This window comes from Caretta caretta, chromosome 3 (genome assembly GCF_965140235.1).
Source record: "Caretta caretta isolate rCarCar2 chromosome 3, rCarCar1.hap1, whole genome shotgun sequence".
Classification (NCBI taxonomy): domain Eukaryota; kingdom Metazoa; phylum Chordata; order Testudines; family Cheloniidae; genus Caretta; species Caretta caretta.
In genome coordinates, this window is record NC_134208.1 from 209,690,413 (window position 1) to 209,706,887 (window position 16,475).

Genomic DNA, 16,475 nt, shown 5'->3' on the forward strand with positions numbered 1-16,475 from the left:
TGGTTGGACCTTCAAAAAAACAACAACAAAGAAGCCTGGAAATTAAATACAAAAGAATGCTCATAGTTATAGATGTATAACTGAAACGGAAGAGTCAGGCAGCAATATTAACTCCGTCACATTGCACGTGGGTAGTATTTTCTGTTTCTGTTTTACTGGTTAAATATGTTGCTCAATAGACACCAAAAAATGCGCAACATGATCAAGTTAATGTTGCTGTCAGAACCTCAACTTGTTCATATTCCTGGTGGCTTTTGAACTTTTCAGTGTTTTTTTAATGTAATGTTACAGCAGTGGTGAGTTGTTATGTGATAGCACAAAAGCCGTGACTTCAAAACTTAGTCTAGAGTGCTCCTGTCTGTGACCCTTATATTAGCATTGCATTATAGTACCATTTCATTTTCTTCCCTTTATCTTTCAGACACTGTTTAATCCAGTTTTTATTCCTCAGTTCTGGCCACTTCCTAAGTTTCCGGGGACTCCCAGGACAGAGTCAGTCCCTCTGGCCCCACCTCCTCCTAGTTGGAGGAGTCCAGATGATATGTCCAACTACTTGAATCTTGCATGCATCTGTAACTCAGAGGTGGTTCAGTCTGAATCCAAGTGGCCATCACCTTGAGTGCCCATGCCACAGCACTTCCCCAGAGCAACTATTTTTTTGTTCCCAGGTTAACAAAATATTTGACATTTCAGTTTATTACAGACAACAGGCCAGTGTTGTGGCTGTGTCTAGTTTAAGCTGTTAGATAGCCGTTTATAGCTTCCTGCATCTCTGCCCTGGCACAGGTGCAGTTTAGAGCAGCCTAGTAGCTGCTCTAACCTGTGCCACTCACTATGGCACTAGAAATCATATGCCATCTGGGAATTGCCAGAGCTTTCTGCACTCAGGCCACTCCCCCTGCCTGCCCCTCCCTGCTGCCTGGCACACCCCCAGTGCAGAGGGCTGCAGCATGGGTGCGATGTAGGAGACATCCACTGGGTCCTACTTCAGCTAGCGACTCCTGTATGCTGTGGGCATCCCCAGCTGGGGAGTTATGGGCCGTTTCCTCTCTTTCTTTGTGTTGCCCGAGGAGTGCAAAGGGAGTGGTGTGGGTTCAGAATCTGGCCCGGTGCTCTGGAAGGCTTGCAATGTGGGGATTTGTTTGTGTCGCACAGGCTTTGCAGATACTTCACATTGGCAGTATGGAATACAGTATAGAATAGGTGCCATGTATCTATTTCTCCATTTAAGGCATCAATCCTGCTCCCATTTAAGTCAGTGTGAGTTTTGCCATTTGATGTAAATGGGAGCAGGATTGGGCCATAAACCCCTGTAAAGAGAATATTTCTCATGGCAACTTTCCATGCAGGCCTGAGAGTTCATTTGGAACTGGAGCCAGGCATTGTATTTGGTGTTTAACCCATTTTTCCATCTTTCTTTTCGCAAGGGCTTTTTAGTCCCCCAAATTTAGTCCAAGTTTGTGGTTTTCAATAGCAGAGGCCTTTCTGCTGGGAATAGATTCGTGCCTTTGGAAGGGTGCAGCTGGCTGCTGCTGTGGAAGTGACAGTGACTATCCACCGTGGGAAAATATCCTTTTCCCTTTTTTTTTGGCAAGGGAATGACATGGCCATATAAATGGGTCAGTACTCCCAAGGCCAGGGGCAGTCTTCCCAGCTGTGTTTTACTCAGTAGTAATGGTGGTGCGAACTACAGCAACGAGAATAAAGGTAAGCAACGGATCACTTTTATTGTTACTCGGCATTAGACGGTTTAGGGCTTGCTTTGGTGTTTGTAATTTACTGTGCAATAAAGGCCTGTATAACAAGGATAATTAACCACATGCAACGTTTTATGTGATAAATTAAAAAAGGTAAAACTGGGGAAGGGGGGGAAGGCATTTATTATACTTGTTGATACTTAAAGTAAAACTAAATGCTTAGTACAACCATGCCACTGATTGGAATAAAGTCCTCTTTGTGACATCACACAGACATTTCACCGTAATGAGTGTTGGAATCCTAAAGAACTTTGTGGTAAGGAGTTTGGCGCAGCAGCCAGAATAAATACAAACATCCATAAACAGAGAGTATCAGATTTTCTACACAGGCACAAAATAATGACTCTTCCTCCAGTGCATTTGATAAAAGCAAATCACACGAAAAGGGCTTCTCAGTTGGTAGGGTTATTTTTTTCTTTCAAACTGAAACTGGATGAAAAGGAACGTCATGAAACAAACTCGTGAGACATTGTACAATCCTAGACAGAAACTTTGAAGAGCCTTTTCCTGAATATGCCCTTCATGCTCAAAACAGAAGGGAATGACTTGTTTTTTAAAAAAACCTCCTGTTTTTTTGCAAATAATATTCCTTCTCCAAAATACTGTGCAAGAATTTTGTAAAACCTCTGCATCTACTGTGGGTAAAAATCGTGACTAGGTTAATCAAACTCCATTTTATTTACTGTAGTATTAAAACCTTTCAGATGAACCAGCTGGATGTTCATCCAAAATACTGTTTACCATTTAACATGTTTTAGATACCCGGGTAGCTGGATAAACAGAGCGTCCTCCTCTGCTACATATTGCCTGGGTGTGAATGCAACGTTGTGGAAAGGCGGCTTTGGTTTGGCTACAGTGGCTGCTGCTGGTACTGCGTCAACTTTTGTTCTTTGTTGCTGCTCAGCCACCCTCACAGCTTTACACGATAGTTTTTATCTGAACATGTCTGGGCATGCTGGCTCATTAACTCTTGAAGCCTGTTGGTATATGATGAAAAATAAGTGGAGGATGTCCTTGATAAAACAGCATTAATAAACATCGCTGTTGAATTGCCAGTAGGCCTAGTGGACGCATGTATTCAGATTATAATGAACTGGTGAGATGCCTATCAAGCTTACTGTAGCACTCTGCATTTATTATCTTCTGATTTCAGTTAACTTTGACTTTGTCAAAGTTAACTTCTTGGCTTGGTAAATTTGCCACAGGTAAAATATTTAAAACACTTAAATGACTTAGGAACCTAAGTTTCAAAAACAGCTTATGCACTTATATAAGAACATAAGAACGGCCACACTGGGTCAGACCAAAGGTCCATCTAGCCCAGTGTACTGTCTGCCAACAGTGGCCAGTGCCAGGTGCCCCAGAGGGAATGATCAGAACAGGGAATCACCAAAGTGATCCATCCCCTGTCGCCCATTCCCAGCTTCTGGCAAACAGAGGCTAGGGACACCGTCCCTGCCCATCATCTTCTAGTCTTGGCCTTCACAACATCCTCTGACAAAGAATTCCATGGGTTGACTCTGCGTTTCATAAAGAAATACTTCCTTTTGTTTGTTTTAAACCTGCTGTCTATTAATTTCATTTGGTGACTCCTAGTTCTTGTGTTGTGAGAAGGAGTAAATAACACTTCCTTATTTACTTTCTTCACACCAGTCATGATTTTATAGACCTCAATCCTATCCCCCCTTAGTCGTCTCTTTTCCAAACTGAAAAGTCCCAGTCTTATTAATCTCTCCTCCTAGGGCAGCCGTTCCACACCCCTAATCATTTTTGTTGCCCTTTTCTTAACCTTTTCCAATTCCAATCGATCTTTTTTGAGATGGGGGGACCACGCAGTGTTCAAGATGTGGGTGTATCATGGGTTTATATAGAGACAATAAGATATTTCCTGTCTTCTTATCAATCCCTTTCTTAATGGTGACCAACATTTGTTTGTTTGACGGCTGCTGCACACTGAGTGGATGATTTCAGAGAACTATCCACAGTGACTCCAAGATCTTTCTTGAGTGGGAACAGCTAATTTAGACCCCATAATTTTTACTTTGCATTTATCAACATTGAATTTCATCTGCCATTTTGTTGCCCAGTCACCCAGTTTTGTGAGAAGCCAAAAATCCTTGGTTTCTGGCTCAGGTTTCTTTCTTTCTTTCTTTTTTTTTTTTTAAATTTATCAAAATTTTTCAGTTGTTATTGAGAATGAAGTTAGTGAAATGAACAGGTCGTTTTGCCACTGTCATTATTTTTTTTTCAACTTCTTTTTGAACAGCTCTGTCAATTTAGGAGTTGGGATGGGAATTGGAATTTGAAATTCAGCGGGGGGCTAGCACAGTGGCCCGAGAGATGCCTTTTGCTTTCCTCATGAAAACCGGAGCAGATTTGGCTGAGATTTAAACCGTGGAGAATCACTACAGAAGTTGAATTAGAACAGTTAGCCCTGTACAATCTCAAAGCTTGAACTATTGCTTCGTTGCACTGTGAATATTCTCAGGCACCACAGAACCTCCTGTATTGTACTGAAGTGAACGCAAAAATACAAATCCACAGAGAACACTGGTGAAATAGACTCTCCTCCTACTTTCCCCCGTTACAGTACCCTGCAGCGTAGGAGACTGAGCGCTCAGCTGCGAGTTAGGAGACAATGAAATCTAGTCTTGTCTCTGCCTAGTGTTAATAATTTGGTGTACTTCCCAGTGCTCATTAGTGAGTAATATTCCTCATAGCCCTACCTGAAGAGGTAGGAAATATAATTCCTGCTCCCCACAAGAGCTGAATCAGAGAGTTGCACAAATCACTTGTGGCAGGCCTGGGAAAAGACTCCAACCCTCTTACATGAGAGACCCAAGTCTCATCTGTGGAGCAACACCACCTCTCGGAAAGAATGTGCCCTCTCTGTGTGTTTGCCGGTGCTGTCTGTACAATGGGTCTGCTCCTGTGGACCGACCTCTACAAAGCGTTTTATAATCCACAGATGGATAATGCAAAGCATCATTAAAAAAATAAAACAAGTTGCTTCAACAAGGGGTAACTCCCTTTTTAAAAAATAGTTCCTTGGTGCCTTGCAAAACCCTCCTACCAACCATCTAGATGTTTCCATTCACAACTGGGCCCCTACTTCAGTCATTTCCCTTCCCACCAGGTCACAGAACTCTATCCCAACATGAAAACTTCCCTTCTTTTTTCAGTTGACTGATTTCTGAATTGCGTCCATACCTTTCTTTGACTGGGCCCCCTACGTTAATTACCAATTAAATACAAAATGCATAATACAGAGATGTAAAACGACTGTGTGGGTTCCTTGTCATTTTGCCTCACAACATAATCCAGGCTAATAATCTTAGACCGCACCATGTAGTTCGGAGAAAGCAGACTCCAGATGCTTGTGTGCTCGGTAGCAAGGGAGTGACCTGTCTATTTCTTGTTGAAGCCATTCCACTTTGGATAAATAATTAGAGACATTAGCACAAGGCAACTGGCCCCGGGGTCTTCCATCTCCCACGTGGCTGCTCTCCCCACCAGGCTACAGATTCATTCTCTCTTTCTCTCTGCCCCCATGTCTGAGCCCATCTACCAGATCAGGACCTGCCTATCATTGCCTGGTTTGTGGATCAGGGTCTTAGGTAGGAGATAGGTGTCCAGATGTCTAGAGGGATGTAGCAGTGCCAATGCTCAGTGGAAAATTTAGGCACCTACTGGGTTAGACAGCAGCCAAAAAGGGGGTTTGTGGATTGCAGTGGTGCCTAAAACTGGGACTTAGACACCTAAAATTCTAGTGCTTTAGGCACCCAAGTTCTTGTGTAGATCTAGATCCTGTGTGTTTCTAATGTAGCCCAAGCTAAGTGCATTGCAATTATCAATGGCAAGGGCTGTCTTTTCTCAGGCCTGTTGGTAGGAGATTTTATCCCAAAGATGTTGCTTGTTATGATGGGGGTTCTCTTCCAAGGTAATCTCCACTCATGTCTTTTTGTGGATTTATTGCTGAGTGGGGGGAGCAGTCTACTAGGGCAGGTTATTGTGAAAATTAAATTATGTCAAAGTACCTAGCGCATGTCATGAGCGTTTGTTTGTAGTTTTATAAAGCGAAACAAACAAAAACACAACAATCTAGCACTGAGGTTGCAAAGCCATGTTTGCAAGAGTTCACACCAGCTAGGTCATTCAAGATCACTTGCAAACAGGCTTAACTGATGTTTGGATAATTTAGAACTAGAGACTGACTGACCAAAATAGTCACATAAGAAGGGAGTTCAGCAAAATTTGTGCTGAAAACAATTTTCTTAAAGAGCTGCCGTGTCCAGAGCAGCTGTACATCATCGACTCTGGCTCTCTGTGATTATAGTTTATTTACGTCCGGGCAGTGTTTAGAAGCCCCAGCTCCATGTGCTGAGCAGTATACAGTCACAGAACAGAGATAGTCTTGACCCCAAAGAGTTTACAAGCTAAGTCTATGATGACAAGAGGGCGGGATATGGCAAACAGATGGGGGGCAACAACATAACGAGATGCTCTTGGCATGGCGAGTAGCAGTCATAACACGCCAGCTGCCTAAACATGGCTGAGTTTTTCATAGGCATCCTAGCCAAGGTGAGTTTTAAGATGGGAGTTGAAGAAAGCCAGTGTAGTGACTGCAGTTTTCTTTAAAGGGTCTATCTGACCGGGCAGCATGGGAGATGCCTTAGAATACACATTGCCGGTGATATTATGCCTATCACAGAACCTTGCTTGACACAGGAGATGGCCTAGTGGGAGCAGGAAAGTCTTTTTTATTTTTATTTTTTTTTGCAAAACTGTATGGGTTGCATAAGGTTTTGATATTGTTAATACTTAGTATTCGTATGGCACTTCCCCTCTTCAACACACTGTGTAGAAACACACAAAGTATCATCATCCTTTCATTACAGAAGGGGAAACAGAGGCAGAGAAAAGTTGATATAAGAGGTGGGGTTAGAATTCAGGAATTTCTAGCTACCAGCCCTGGGCTCAGATCCATACACACCTCTCATATTCTTGCCTTACATTCTATAGGGCATACAATAAGAATTTTTTTTAAAAAAGCAGTCCTGTAAAAGATACAGGCCACCTGTTTGGTGGCATCTCCCATGGAATGGGAGCTGACATAACTGCTCTGAACACTTAGACCTTCATTTTCCAAAGTGACTAGAGATCTTGATTGCCTCAAAGGGCCTAATTTTCAGAGAGCCGGTACACCTTAAATGAAGAAGCCAAAATTGCTTGTTACTTGTGAAAATGTAAAGTCCTCATGGAAAAAAATAATGCATGCTTAGAGGCCCTGAGCTCTATGTAGGTGAGCATCCACGGGGCAGGGTCAGTTGATGCAGGGCTCCCTGCAGGATTGGGGTCTAAGTTTTTAATACGTGACATGCCCCTCTTTACCTGGTTGGCTGAGATGGTCATCGCATAGTGCTAACAAGGCTGTATTTTTATTAAACCTGTTTGCAGGTGTCACTTCAAAGAAAATGGCAAAGACGAGCACCTCTCTGTTAGAGATGTCTTGCATTGCCTGGAGCGCATGAGCGTAATGGTGAAACAAGGTGGAAAGACTTTTCCTGTGTCTCAAGATGAGCTCTGCCTTCCATCCTCAAGGTATTTTCTCTGCCACAATGCTTCGCATGCTTACTAACACATTGGTTGTATTCATGTAGGTAGAATATATGCGCCCAAAGAGTTAAAGGTGTGAACGTAACCAAGTCACAGTTCAACATTCAACAGTTTTAAACAAGGTTTGGCATACAGAGACCTCAGCCTGCCTGGTCCCATGGCAAGCACCCCATTAAACATCCTCTAACCTTCTATTAAAGATACAGAAAAAGAAGAAAAAACAGTTGAAGCCTTTGAAATGTGAAGTATTAAGTAAGGCTTTCGTTTTAACAACATCCCTTGTTCTCTCTCTCCCTTTGGCTGGAGAGAGTTTATAGAAGGAAGCCCCACCCCATTTAATAGTTTCTTGGAGGGTATTAAAGATGGTAATAGCTGTGCTGATTTTCACTGGCAAGCTCAGTGCTGGAAAAACACAGGCACAGCTCACGGTCTGATCGGCTACTCCGAGACTTGACAAACTCGTGCCAGCGTCAGGCTGTCTAGGGCACTGCATTTAGCTGCCTCTGTCTAGTCACTGGCTTACAGCAGAGTTGCAAAATACAGAGTCCTGGCCGGCTAAGCCACACGCTCCTCAGACAGAGGGTATAAGAGAAGAAATAAGACAGGGAAGCAAAAGGACACATGGTGGTGGAGGGAGTGCACAGACAAATGCTCACATTCTAAGTAGTGTGAAGGTGGTGGTATCATCTGGGTCCCTCTCTCTGGCTTGGCCTGGTCGAGCTATCTCTCCGGATTAGGATGAAGAAGCTCTGGGGTCCCAGGAGATGGTCTTTCAATCAGCCAGTGTCATGGTTGCCCTTCCCTCCTCCCCAAAGTCTCTTCATGAGGACCTGAAAGGGGGAGTGGTGGGTGGAAGAGCCCAACCCCTCATTAAGTTGTCCACAAATTAGGCTTAATTTCCAACATACCAGTTTTGGTGCATGGATTTCTGGTCTCACACTGTTCTTGTTTACCAGGCGTGATCTTAGCACAGTCTTTGAATAACATCAGTAGGCCTTTTTGTTTGGACTAATTCAATCTTTTGGTCTTTTTTTTTCTGAACTTTTCCCCATCCCCACTTATTGTGGGGTATTGTGACACTACATGAACTTTCATTCACTTTTCACAGGTGAGATCAGAATTAGGGGACATTATCACAATGGCCCTGATGACTTAAATAGAGCTACCCACATGCGTAAAGTGAGGCACCTGCCTATGTCTTCCCCCGGCTTTCTCCAGGATTCTTTAGCCACTCAGCCTATATGAAGAGCCCAGATCAAATGTCTGTTTTCTTGTATATTAACAGACTTAAAACTCACAGACTACTCCTCCAAAGGCCTTCGGAAATTGCTGGCACATGTAATGTCCATTAACTGTACAAAAAAAGTTTTCGGGGGACCTATGAGTTCCAGTGTGGGAAAAGGACTTGGAATATTAAAAACAAACACACACACAATCTCAGAAGATACTAAGCCTTCACAAATGAAGACTATATCTAAATTGGAGCTGGGCAAAAATTTTCAACTGAAACTTTTGGTGCAAAATGCAGATTCGGTGGCACCAAAATGTTTTGTGAAAGTTTTGTCAAATTGTTTTGGTTAAAACAAACCTACATGAAATTTCAGAAAAAAATCAGTGTTTCATTTTGACATTTTCTAAACAAAACGTTTCAATTTTTTGGTTCTTTTGAGTTTTCATTTCAAAATACCCTTTCATTCTATTAAACAATCAAAAATGTTGAAAAACTGTTGAAATCAAAACAAAATATTTCAGTTTTGCTGAAACAAAACATTTTGTTTGACCTGAAGAGAATTTTTTTGACTTTTTGATTTGCTGAAAATTTTGTTTCTGGTTTGACCTGAAATTATTATTATTTTTTTAAATTGCCAGTGAACTGAAAACATCTGTTATCCACCCAGCTCCATCCTGAATCAACTAAATGTGACTCCAGGTTTCCAGTAGTGCTGTGTCCCACTGCCTCGTACCCAGACACGTTTGGCTGGGTTAAGTTTAAAGAACCAAAGTGCAAGTTTTAGTTAATGAAATTGGTGGTTGACTCACACACTAAAGATGAGAAACAATGAATCAGCCTAAACTCACTCAGAGAAATAGCTTGTGTTTTCTTGACTGTTTTGTTCAGATGAATCCCATGTTCTACCCATTTTCTAGGTCTTCTTCTCATTTGATGCTACTCAGTAGGAGTTTGTCTACACAGTGCTACTCCCAGACTATAGGGCTGTGAATTGTAGAGCTCTTTAACAGAGTAAAAAGAAAAGGAGTACTTGTGGCACCTTAGAGACTAACCAATTTATTTGAGCATGAGCTTTCGTGAGCTACAGCTCACTTCATCAGATGTTTACCGTGGAAACTGCAGCAGACTTTATATACACACAGAGAATATGAAACAATACCTCCTCCCACCCCACTGTCCTGCTGGTAATAGCTTATCTAAAGTGATCAACAGATAACAGAGTGTGCACTAGAGTGCCCCTTGTAGATCCTGCTGTTACTGTAGTCTTGGGACTACATCAACGAGAACTAGGTACCCTTAGTCTGCACCAGCAGGATGGACAAGGAGCAGTTAGCGTTCTAACTGGGTGCACACTCTACAATTCCCACACCCTTAGTCCAGATTGTGGTGCTGTGTAGACACGCCCTAAGTCTACACAACTGCAGTGAAAAATTTCTCATTACTAAACCAGTTTGATTCGTAGTTTATATATAGCAAGTGCAATAATCTGTGATTTATTGAATTTTTCTCTATGTCACATCTAACATGCTGTAGCTTATCCCTTATTTGAGGTAAGAATCCTGATGGGGTTGTCTTCAGTTTGCCTGGTTGCTTTCATTCTGTGGCAAAACGTTGAATTTGCTAATCACTCTTTTCAGTGTAATATTCCTTTGTTTTCTTTTCTCCAGTAATTTGCTGAATGCGTACAGACCGTGCTGTAGTCAAAACAATTCAACTGAACTAAGGTATCAGCTAGCATAGACACTACCTCAAATCTAATGAGACTCGTGATCATTTTCAGCTCTAGGGAAACATTAGGTACTTTTGTTTTATTTCCATCGAATGTCTAATTATTTCCAGAGTCAGCACTTACTGCATCTTTTTCACTATTATTTTATAATTAATATACGTTAAACAGAAACTGTACAGTTTTTAAATGAGATCGCCCATAGGAGAAATGGATCTTAAAACACCTGTCAGTTGGCTAGATTTTAGAACTTTAAAAATGCACGTAAAGCAGGATGCATGTTAATTACAGAGGGACTGATCTGGCTTTCTTGGAAACACTGAAATTGCCAGATGAGACCAGAGTAGGGCCCATGAGGTCTCTATCCTGTCTTTGACATTGACTGGCAGCTGCTGCATCAGGGGAAAGTGCAAAACAACCAGTAGTAGATGGTTATGGAATAACCTGTTGAGAGGAAAGTTCCTAACCCTGTTAATTTGAGGTTGGTTATGACCCGAAGCATGAGGGTTGACCCCACTGTAAAACTAGAGGGATGCGGTGGTGAATCAGCCCGCAACACATTTATTCGAAGGCATAGCCACGGAGCTGCTCATAGCAGCAATTTAAAATTACATACCATATGCTCCCGGAGAGCAGCCAGCACCACTCCTGGTCAGGTTTTAACTGTCCTGGCCACACAGAAAGAAAGGCCAGACCCAATGGGTGTGGTTTAATTAGGCCAAAACTTTATTCACTTCACTTATCTGAGAATACCCAGCAATAAATCATATCGTGCAGTCCTCATTTCCTTAATCCTGGTGCCAGTAGCCCGTTGCTGGTACCCTGCTTCCCCCTTGCCTCAGATGAGGGGCAAGGGGGGGGAGGTTGTCTCCTGGCTTTACCCAATGTTAAGAGCTCCATCCACTCTTCTTTCCCCAACTTCTTTATGAGATGCTTCCCCAAAACCTTCTTCCAACTCCTGTTTATCCATGAACGGTATCCCTTCTGTAGCGAGGACCTGCATGGGACAACTGCAACATTTGGACCTAACCTTGGTACCTATCCCTACCAGGTCCCTGACCAGCTGTGGGGAAGGAGAATAAACCCACCCTGCCTGGCCAGTGTGAATGCTGCAGGACAGATTCTTCCCCCACTCAAAAAGGAAGAAGGTGATGAGTGAAAAGCTCAGCCAATCGCAGAAATCCCATCCTACTCTCATCCTGGGGGTGGGTGGGTGCTGCTGGCCCGAGGTAAAGAGAGTGAGCCCCTATCAAGGTGTAGGGGGTCTAAATACCTGCTCTCCCTGCACATGTTGGGTCAATGTTTCCCTGTATCTGGTCCTTCCACTTCTTTTTCCTCTCCTGGCTCTGTAAAAGTGAGTTCCCCTATTGCCCCCACCCCCAATCCCTTTAAGTGTAGCGCCTTAAAGAGACTTGGCCTCTTTCTTTCTGTAGCCAGATAAGGACTCACTGAATCCCATTGCAGTCAGCACATTTTATCAAGCCAACGTTCACGTCACCCGTTTAATAAGCGAACATATTACACCAGCGACACTAAGCCCGAGGCTCGTGAGCCTCAAGAGGCTCTTTAATGTGTCTCCGACTATTTGCAGCGCGTGATATTAAAACACCGTGTGATTTAATTATTAACCAATCAGGAGGCTTTTACTATGTTGTTAACCAATTGTAGTGGATAAAATAATAATAGTCAGTCATTTTGCTGTGAGAATCATATGTATGTAGATATAAAAATAGTAAATGAAACAATGAATTCACGCTGCTGTGGCTCTTTTGGGTAATGTTGATCGCTCATTTGGCTCCTGAACCCCTGAGGTCTGAGTGTCACTGTATTGTACAGTACATGACTAGGTGGTGAAGACATTAAATTCACTCTCAAACTCATTTTCTCTCTTTCTGATGTTTACTTTATCATTCATTATTGTTTCCTCTGGAGGTGATTCCCTGGCCTTTTGTAGAAACAGAAGAGGCAGGAGGATCTGTTCAAAGAATATACAAAACATTTCCCACCCATGGTGTCATTAAAGGCTATTCTTCCTGGAAGAGCAGAAGTTGTGATAGAGACCCTGAGAAATTGACCAGTCATACTCAGAAGTATGAAGAGAATGAAGCTAGAGGAAGTAGTGGTTGGTGAGTCAGCATGAGTAATTTTGTTCCAATGAGAATGAAGATTGAGGGTTTTTTTTTCCCTCTTAAACATTTTGGACATCATTGCTTAATGGAGGGAAATAAGCGATATTATGTCTGTGTAGCTAGTACTTCTTGATTTTTAAATCAAATGAAGAAATATCTAGAATCTAGATACGTATCTTCATAGGCACCCTCCTCCTAGGAAAGTGAGGGGGGAAACAGCTCCTGGTGAGTATGTTTCTGTCCTTTTTGTATTGGTGATAATTTTGCAGTATGTATTAGAATCTAATGTGGGTTTAGCTTTGCCCCACTGGGACACAGAACTGATGTATTCAGTGCACTGAAAAGTTAGCAGGATGGAATTGTTTGGTTTTGTGGGGTTTTTTCCCATCCATATACCACTGGCAGATGTACTTTTGATTTGTGAGTTTTCCTAATAATGAATGCACTGGATTCATTACAGCTTGTAGCTGCTTGTTGTAGACAGAGCACTTGGCCGTGTTAGATGGTAAAGAAAACTGATCAAGAAGCCATTAAGTTCAAAAGTTGAGCTCAGTTTGATGTGGGTTATTGCACAAGCCAAGGGGAGGAGGGGGCTGAAGTTTGCTGTTTCATTCTACATACAGGGAGGGTAACTTCTGTTGCTGGGCTGCCTGCAGTTAGTGCAAGTTTTTCATTCAAGAATGGTCAGAAATGCAACATATGTACATGTAATATATAACTGTGTTTCAGTGGAGACCTGATCCAAAGCCCACTGAAATCAACTTAAGGTCTCCCATTGACTTCCGTGAGCTTCGGATCACGCTCTGTGCTACAAATAGTCTTTGTCATTTAATCCAAATGCAGAGCCACAAGCCAGTAATCCGAGTGTGTTGTACCATCAGATATAAAGGTGTAAAGCTGCTCGGTGAGAGCGAGCGAGCAATGTGCTTGTACGTTTCTAGATTCCTGAAGGCTGCATTTATATTTCCCATGTTGTTGGCTGACAGAGTTTGATGCTAAGTGAAAGGCTGGTGCTCATCTTCGGCTGAAAACATTGTTTTTCAAGCCTATCTAGTTACTGTAGACCCAGTTTCATTTACTGTATCACAGGGTCACATGACAAGCATTTTTGGTAACTTGGTTTTGTTTTTTTGGTCTAAAAAAAAAAAGAGAGAGAGAGAAAGAACCCCCCCCTCCCCCGAATTATGGCATAACAGGAGGAAGAGCGCTGCCCTGTCTCTTGGGTACAGTAACTTGACTGCGTGGGCTACATGGATGAAAATGAGTCAGCACTCTCCTTAAAAATGGCTTGTTGTTAAAAAGGGAGGTTAAACCTGCCTTCAGCAAACAGTATCACCGTCTCATTTGCTTGTAGACGTCTTTACCTACTTCAGCTGCAGTTAGTAAAATGACTGGGGCTGGGGGTTTTTTTGAGGTACACTGCTACCGCCTTTGCAGCCCGGCCTCTGGTTGCAGGCAATTCATGTGACACAACAGAATGAAAATAGCTCGCACCATGTGCCTGTCTTGACTTGTGAGTCAGAATATCTTGCAGCTACAATTCCTTACTGTGCCTAGGATCATAGATTTCATGGCCAGAAGGGGCCATTATGGTCTAGTCTGATGTCTGGCTTAGCATAGGCCAGAAAATTTCACCCAGTGACTCCTGCATTGAGCACAGAATTTAGCATGTCTTGCAGAAACACACCCAGTCTGACTGGACTAAGAAATGATCCCTCTGGGTGCCCCACTGGGAACCCCTGCATCGGACCGAGATCCACATTCACACTTATTTTTGTGATGTATCAGTTACCTCGTTTTTAATCCATTTAGTGTAATTTCTAGGGGGCATTGTGATGATCTAGTCTGATCCCTTGCCATAGAATTTCACCCAGCATGATGCCTGCTTCCAGCCCAATAACTTGTGTTTGACCTCAGCCACGGATTCTTTGTAGGTTTGCTTTGAAAGGTTTATCCTTCTGGTGCCCTTAGGGTGGCCAACTTTCTAATCGCACAAAACCGAACACCCTAGGCCCGTCCCTTCCCAGAGATCCTGACCTTGCTCACTACATTCCCCCTCCCTTGGTGGCTCACTCTCCCCCACCCTCACTCACTTTCACTGGGCTGAGGGGGGGGTTGGGGTGCGGGAGGGGGTGAGGATTCTAACTGGGGGTGCAGGCTCTGGGGGGGCAGAAATGAGAGGTTCAGGGTGGGGGAGGGGGCTCCAGTCTGGGGCAGGGAGTTGGGGGGTGGGAGGGCTCCAGCTGGGGATGTGAGCTCTGGGGTGGGGCTGGGAACGAGGGTTTTGAGGTGCAGGAGGGGGCTGCGGGTTGAGGCAGGGGGTTGGGGTGCGGGAGCGGGTATGGGCTCTGGGCCGGGGGTGCGGGCTCTGGGGTACAGGACAGGCCTCCAGGCTGGAGGGGTGGGGCCTAGGGATTTGGAGTGTGGGAGGGGGCTGTGGTGCAGGGGGTTGGGGTGCAGGAGGAGGTACAGGCTCTGGGCTGGGGGTGCAAATGAGGGATTCAGGGTATGGTAGGGGGCTCTGGGATGAGGCAGGGGGTTGGGGTATAGGGGGGTGAGGCCTCTGGCTGGGGGTGCAAGCTCTGAGGTAGGGCCACAGATGAGGAGTTTGGGGTGCAGCAGGGGGCTCTGGGTTGGGGTGGGCTAAAGGCAAGGGCTTGGGTTGGGGCGCAGGCTTACCTTGGGCGGCTCCTGGTCAGCGGTGCTGAGGAGCTAAGGCAAGCTCCCTGCCTGTCCTGGCTCTGTGCTGCACCCTGGAAGTGGCCAACAGCAGGACTGGCTCCTAGGTGGGGGTGCCAAGAGGCTCTGCGCATGGCTCTCGCCTGCAGGCACCGCCCCGCTAGCTCCCATGGCTGCAGAGCCAGTGCCCAGGGTGGGAGCAGCGCATGAAGCCCCATGCCCGCCACCTAGGAGCCGGACTTGCTGGCCACTTCCAGGGTGCACTGCGGTGCCAGGACAGCCAGGGAGCCTGCCTTAGCCCTGCAGCACCGCTGACCGGACTTTTAATGGCCTAGTTGGCGGTGCTGACCAGAGCTGCCAGGGTCCCTTTTCGACTGGGTGTGCCACTCGAAAACCAGATGCCTGGTTACCCTAGGCTGTGGGATGGAGCCGAGGGGTTCAGAGTAGGGGAGGGAGCTCCAGGTTGAGGCAGGGGGTTGGGCGGGGTGTGTGTATGGGGGCTCTGGCTGGGGCTGCAGGCCGGGGATGAGGGATTTGGGGTGCAGGAGGGGGCTCTGGGCTGGGGCTGAGGGGTTCAGAGCATGGGGGGGGTCTGGGCTGGGGCAGGGGGTTGGGGTGTGGCGGGGGCTGAGGGGTGCAGGCTCCGGGCAGAGCTTATCTAAGGCAGCTCCCAGAAGCAGTGGCATGTCACCCCTCTGGCTCCTCTGCGGAAGCATGGCCAGGTAGCTCTGTGTGCTGCCCTGTCTGCAGGTGCTGCCCCTGCAGCTCCCATTGGCCACAGTTCCCGGCCATTGGGAGCTGCAGAGCCGGTGCTTGGGGCAGGAGCAGTGTGCGGAGCCCCCTGGCTGCCCCTATGCATAGGAGCCAGAGGGGGCATATACCGCTGCCTCTGGGAGATGCGCAGAGCCATGGCAGGCAGGGAGCCTGCCTTAGCCCTTCTGTGCCGTTGACCGGACTTTTAACAGTCCAGTTAGTGGTGCTGACCGGAGCCGCCAGGGTCCCTTTTCGACCAGGCGTGCCAGTCAAAAACGAGACACCTGGCAACCCTAGGCCCAGGGCTAGCCAGCCCAGTTAAGTTAGCCTGCACCCTGCCACACCTGCACTGTGTGTAGGACTTAAAATGGGAGGAAGCCCAGGAGAGGGCCCTGCGGGAAAGCATTACTGAAGTGGAGCCAGACCCTGTGGTGGGCCTTGGGAGAAGGTCTGGGATCCAGGGAGCCAGCGCTGGGGCCGTTGTTCCACAAGAGGCCTGGGGAGCTAGGCAGTGGTGGCTGACTTTTCCCAGTCCAGAGAAGATGGGGTAGCTGTCGTCTGGCCCTAGAAGAAGGGAGACTTCC

At 45.4% G+C, this 16,475-nt stretch overlaps 2 long non-coding RNA genes across 4 annotated transcripts in view; both read left to right on the forward strand.

The window, feature by feature from the left end:
• Positions 1-16,475, forward strand: part of LOC125633257 (uncharacterized) — a 317,997-nt gene that overhangs the window by 89,647 nt on the left and 211,875 nt on the right. For all 3 annotated transcript variants that reach the window (XR_012667898.1, XR_007355547.2, XR_007355549.2), the window contains exon 5: positions 7,215-7,358. This is a non-coding gene — a long non-coding RNA (uncharacterized LOC125633257). The remainder of the gene's footprint in view (positions 1-7,214; positions 7,359-16,475) is intronic.
• Positions 12,545-16,475, forward strand: part of LOC142071669 (uncharacterized) — a 66,472-nt gene continuing 62,541 nt past the window's right edge. Inside the window, exon 1 of the long non-coding RNA XR_012667899.1 lies at positions 12,545-12,684. This is a non-coding gene — a long non-coding RNA (uncharacterized LOC142071669). The remainder of the gene's footprint in view (positions 12,685-16,475) is intronic.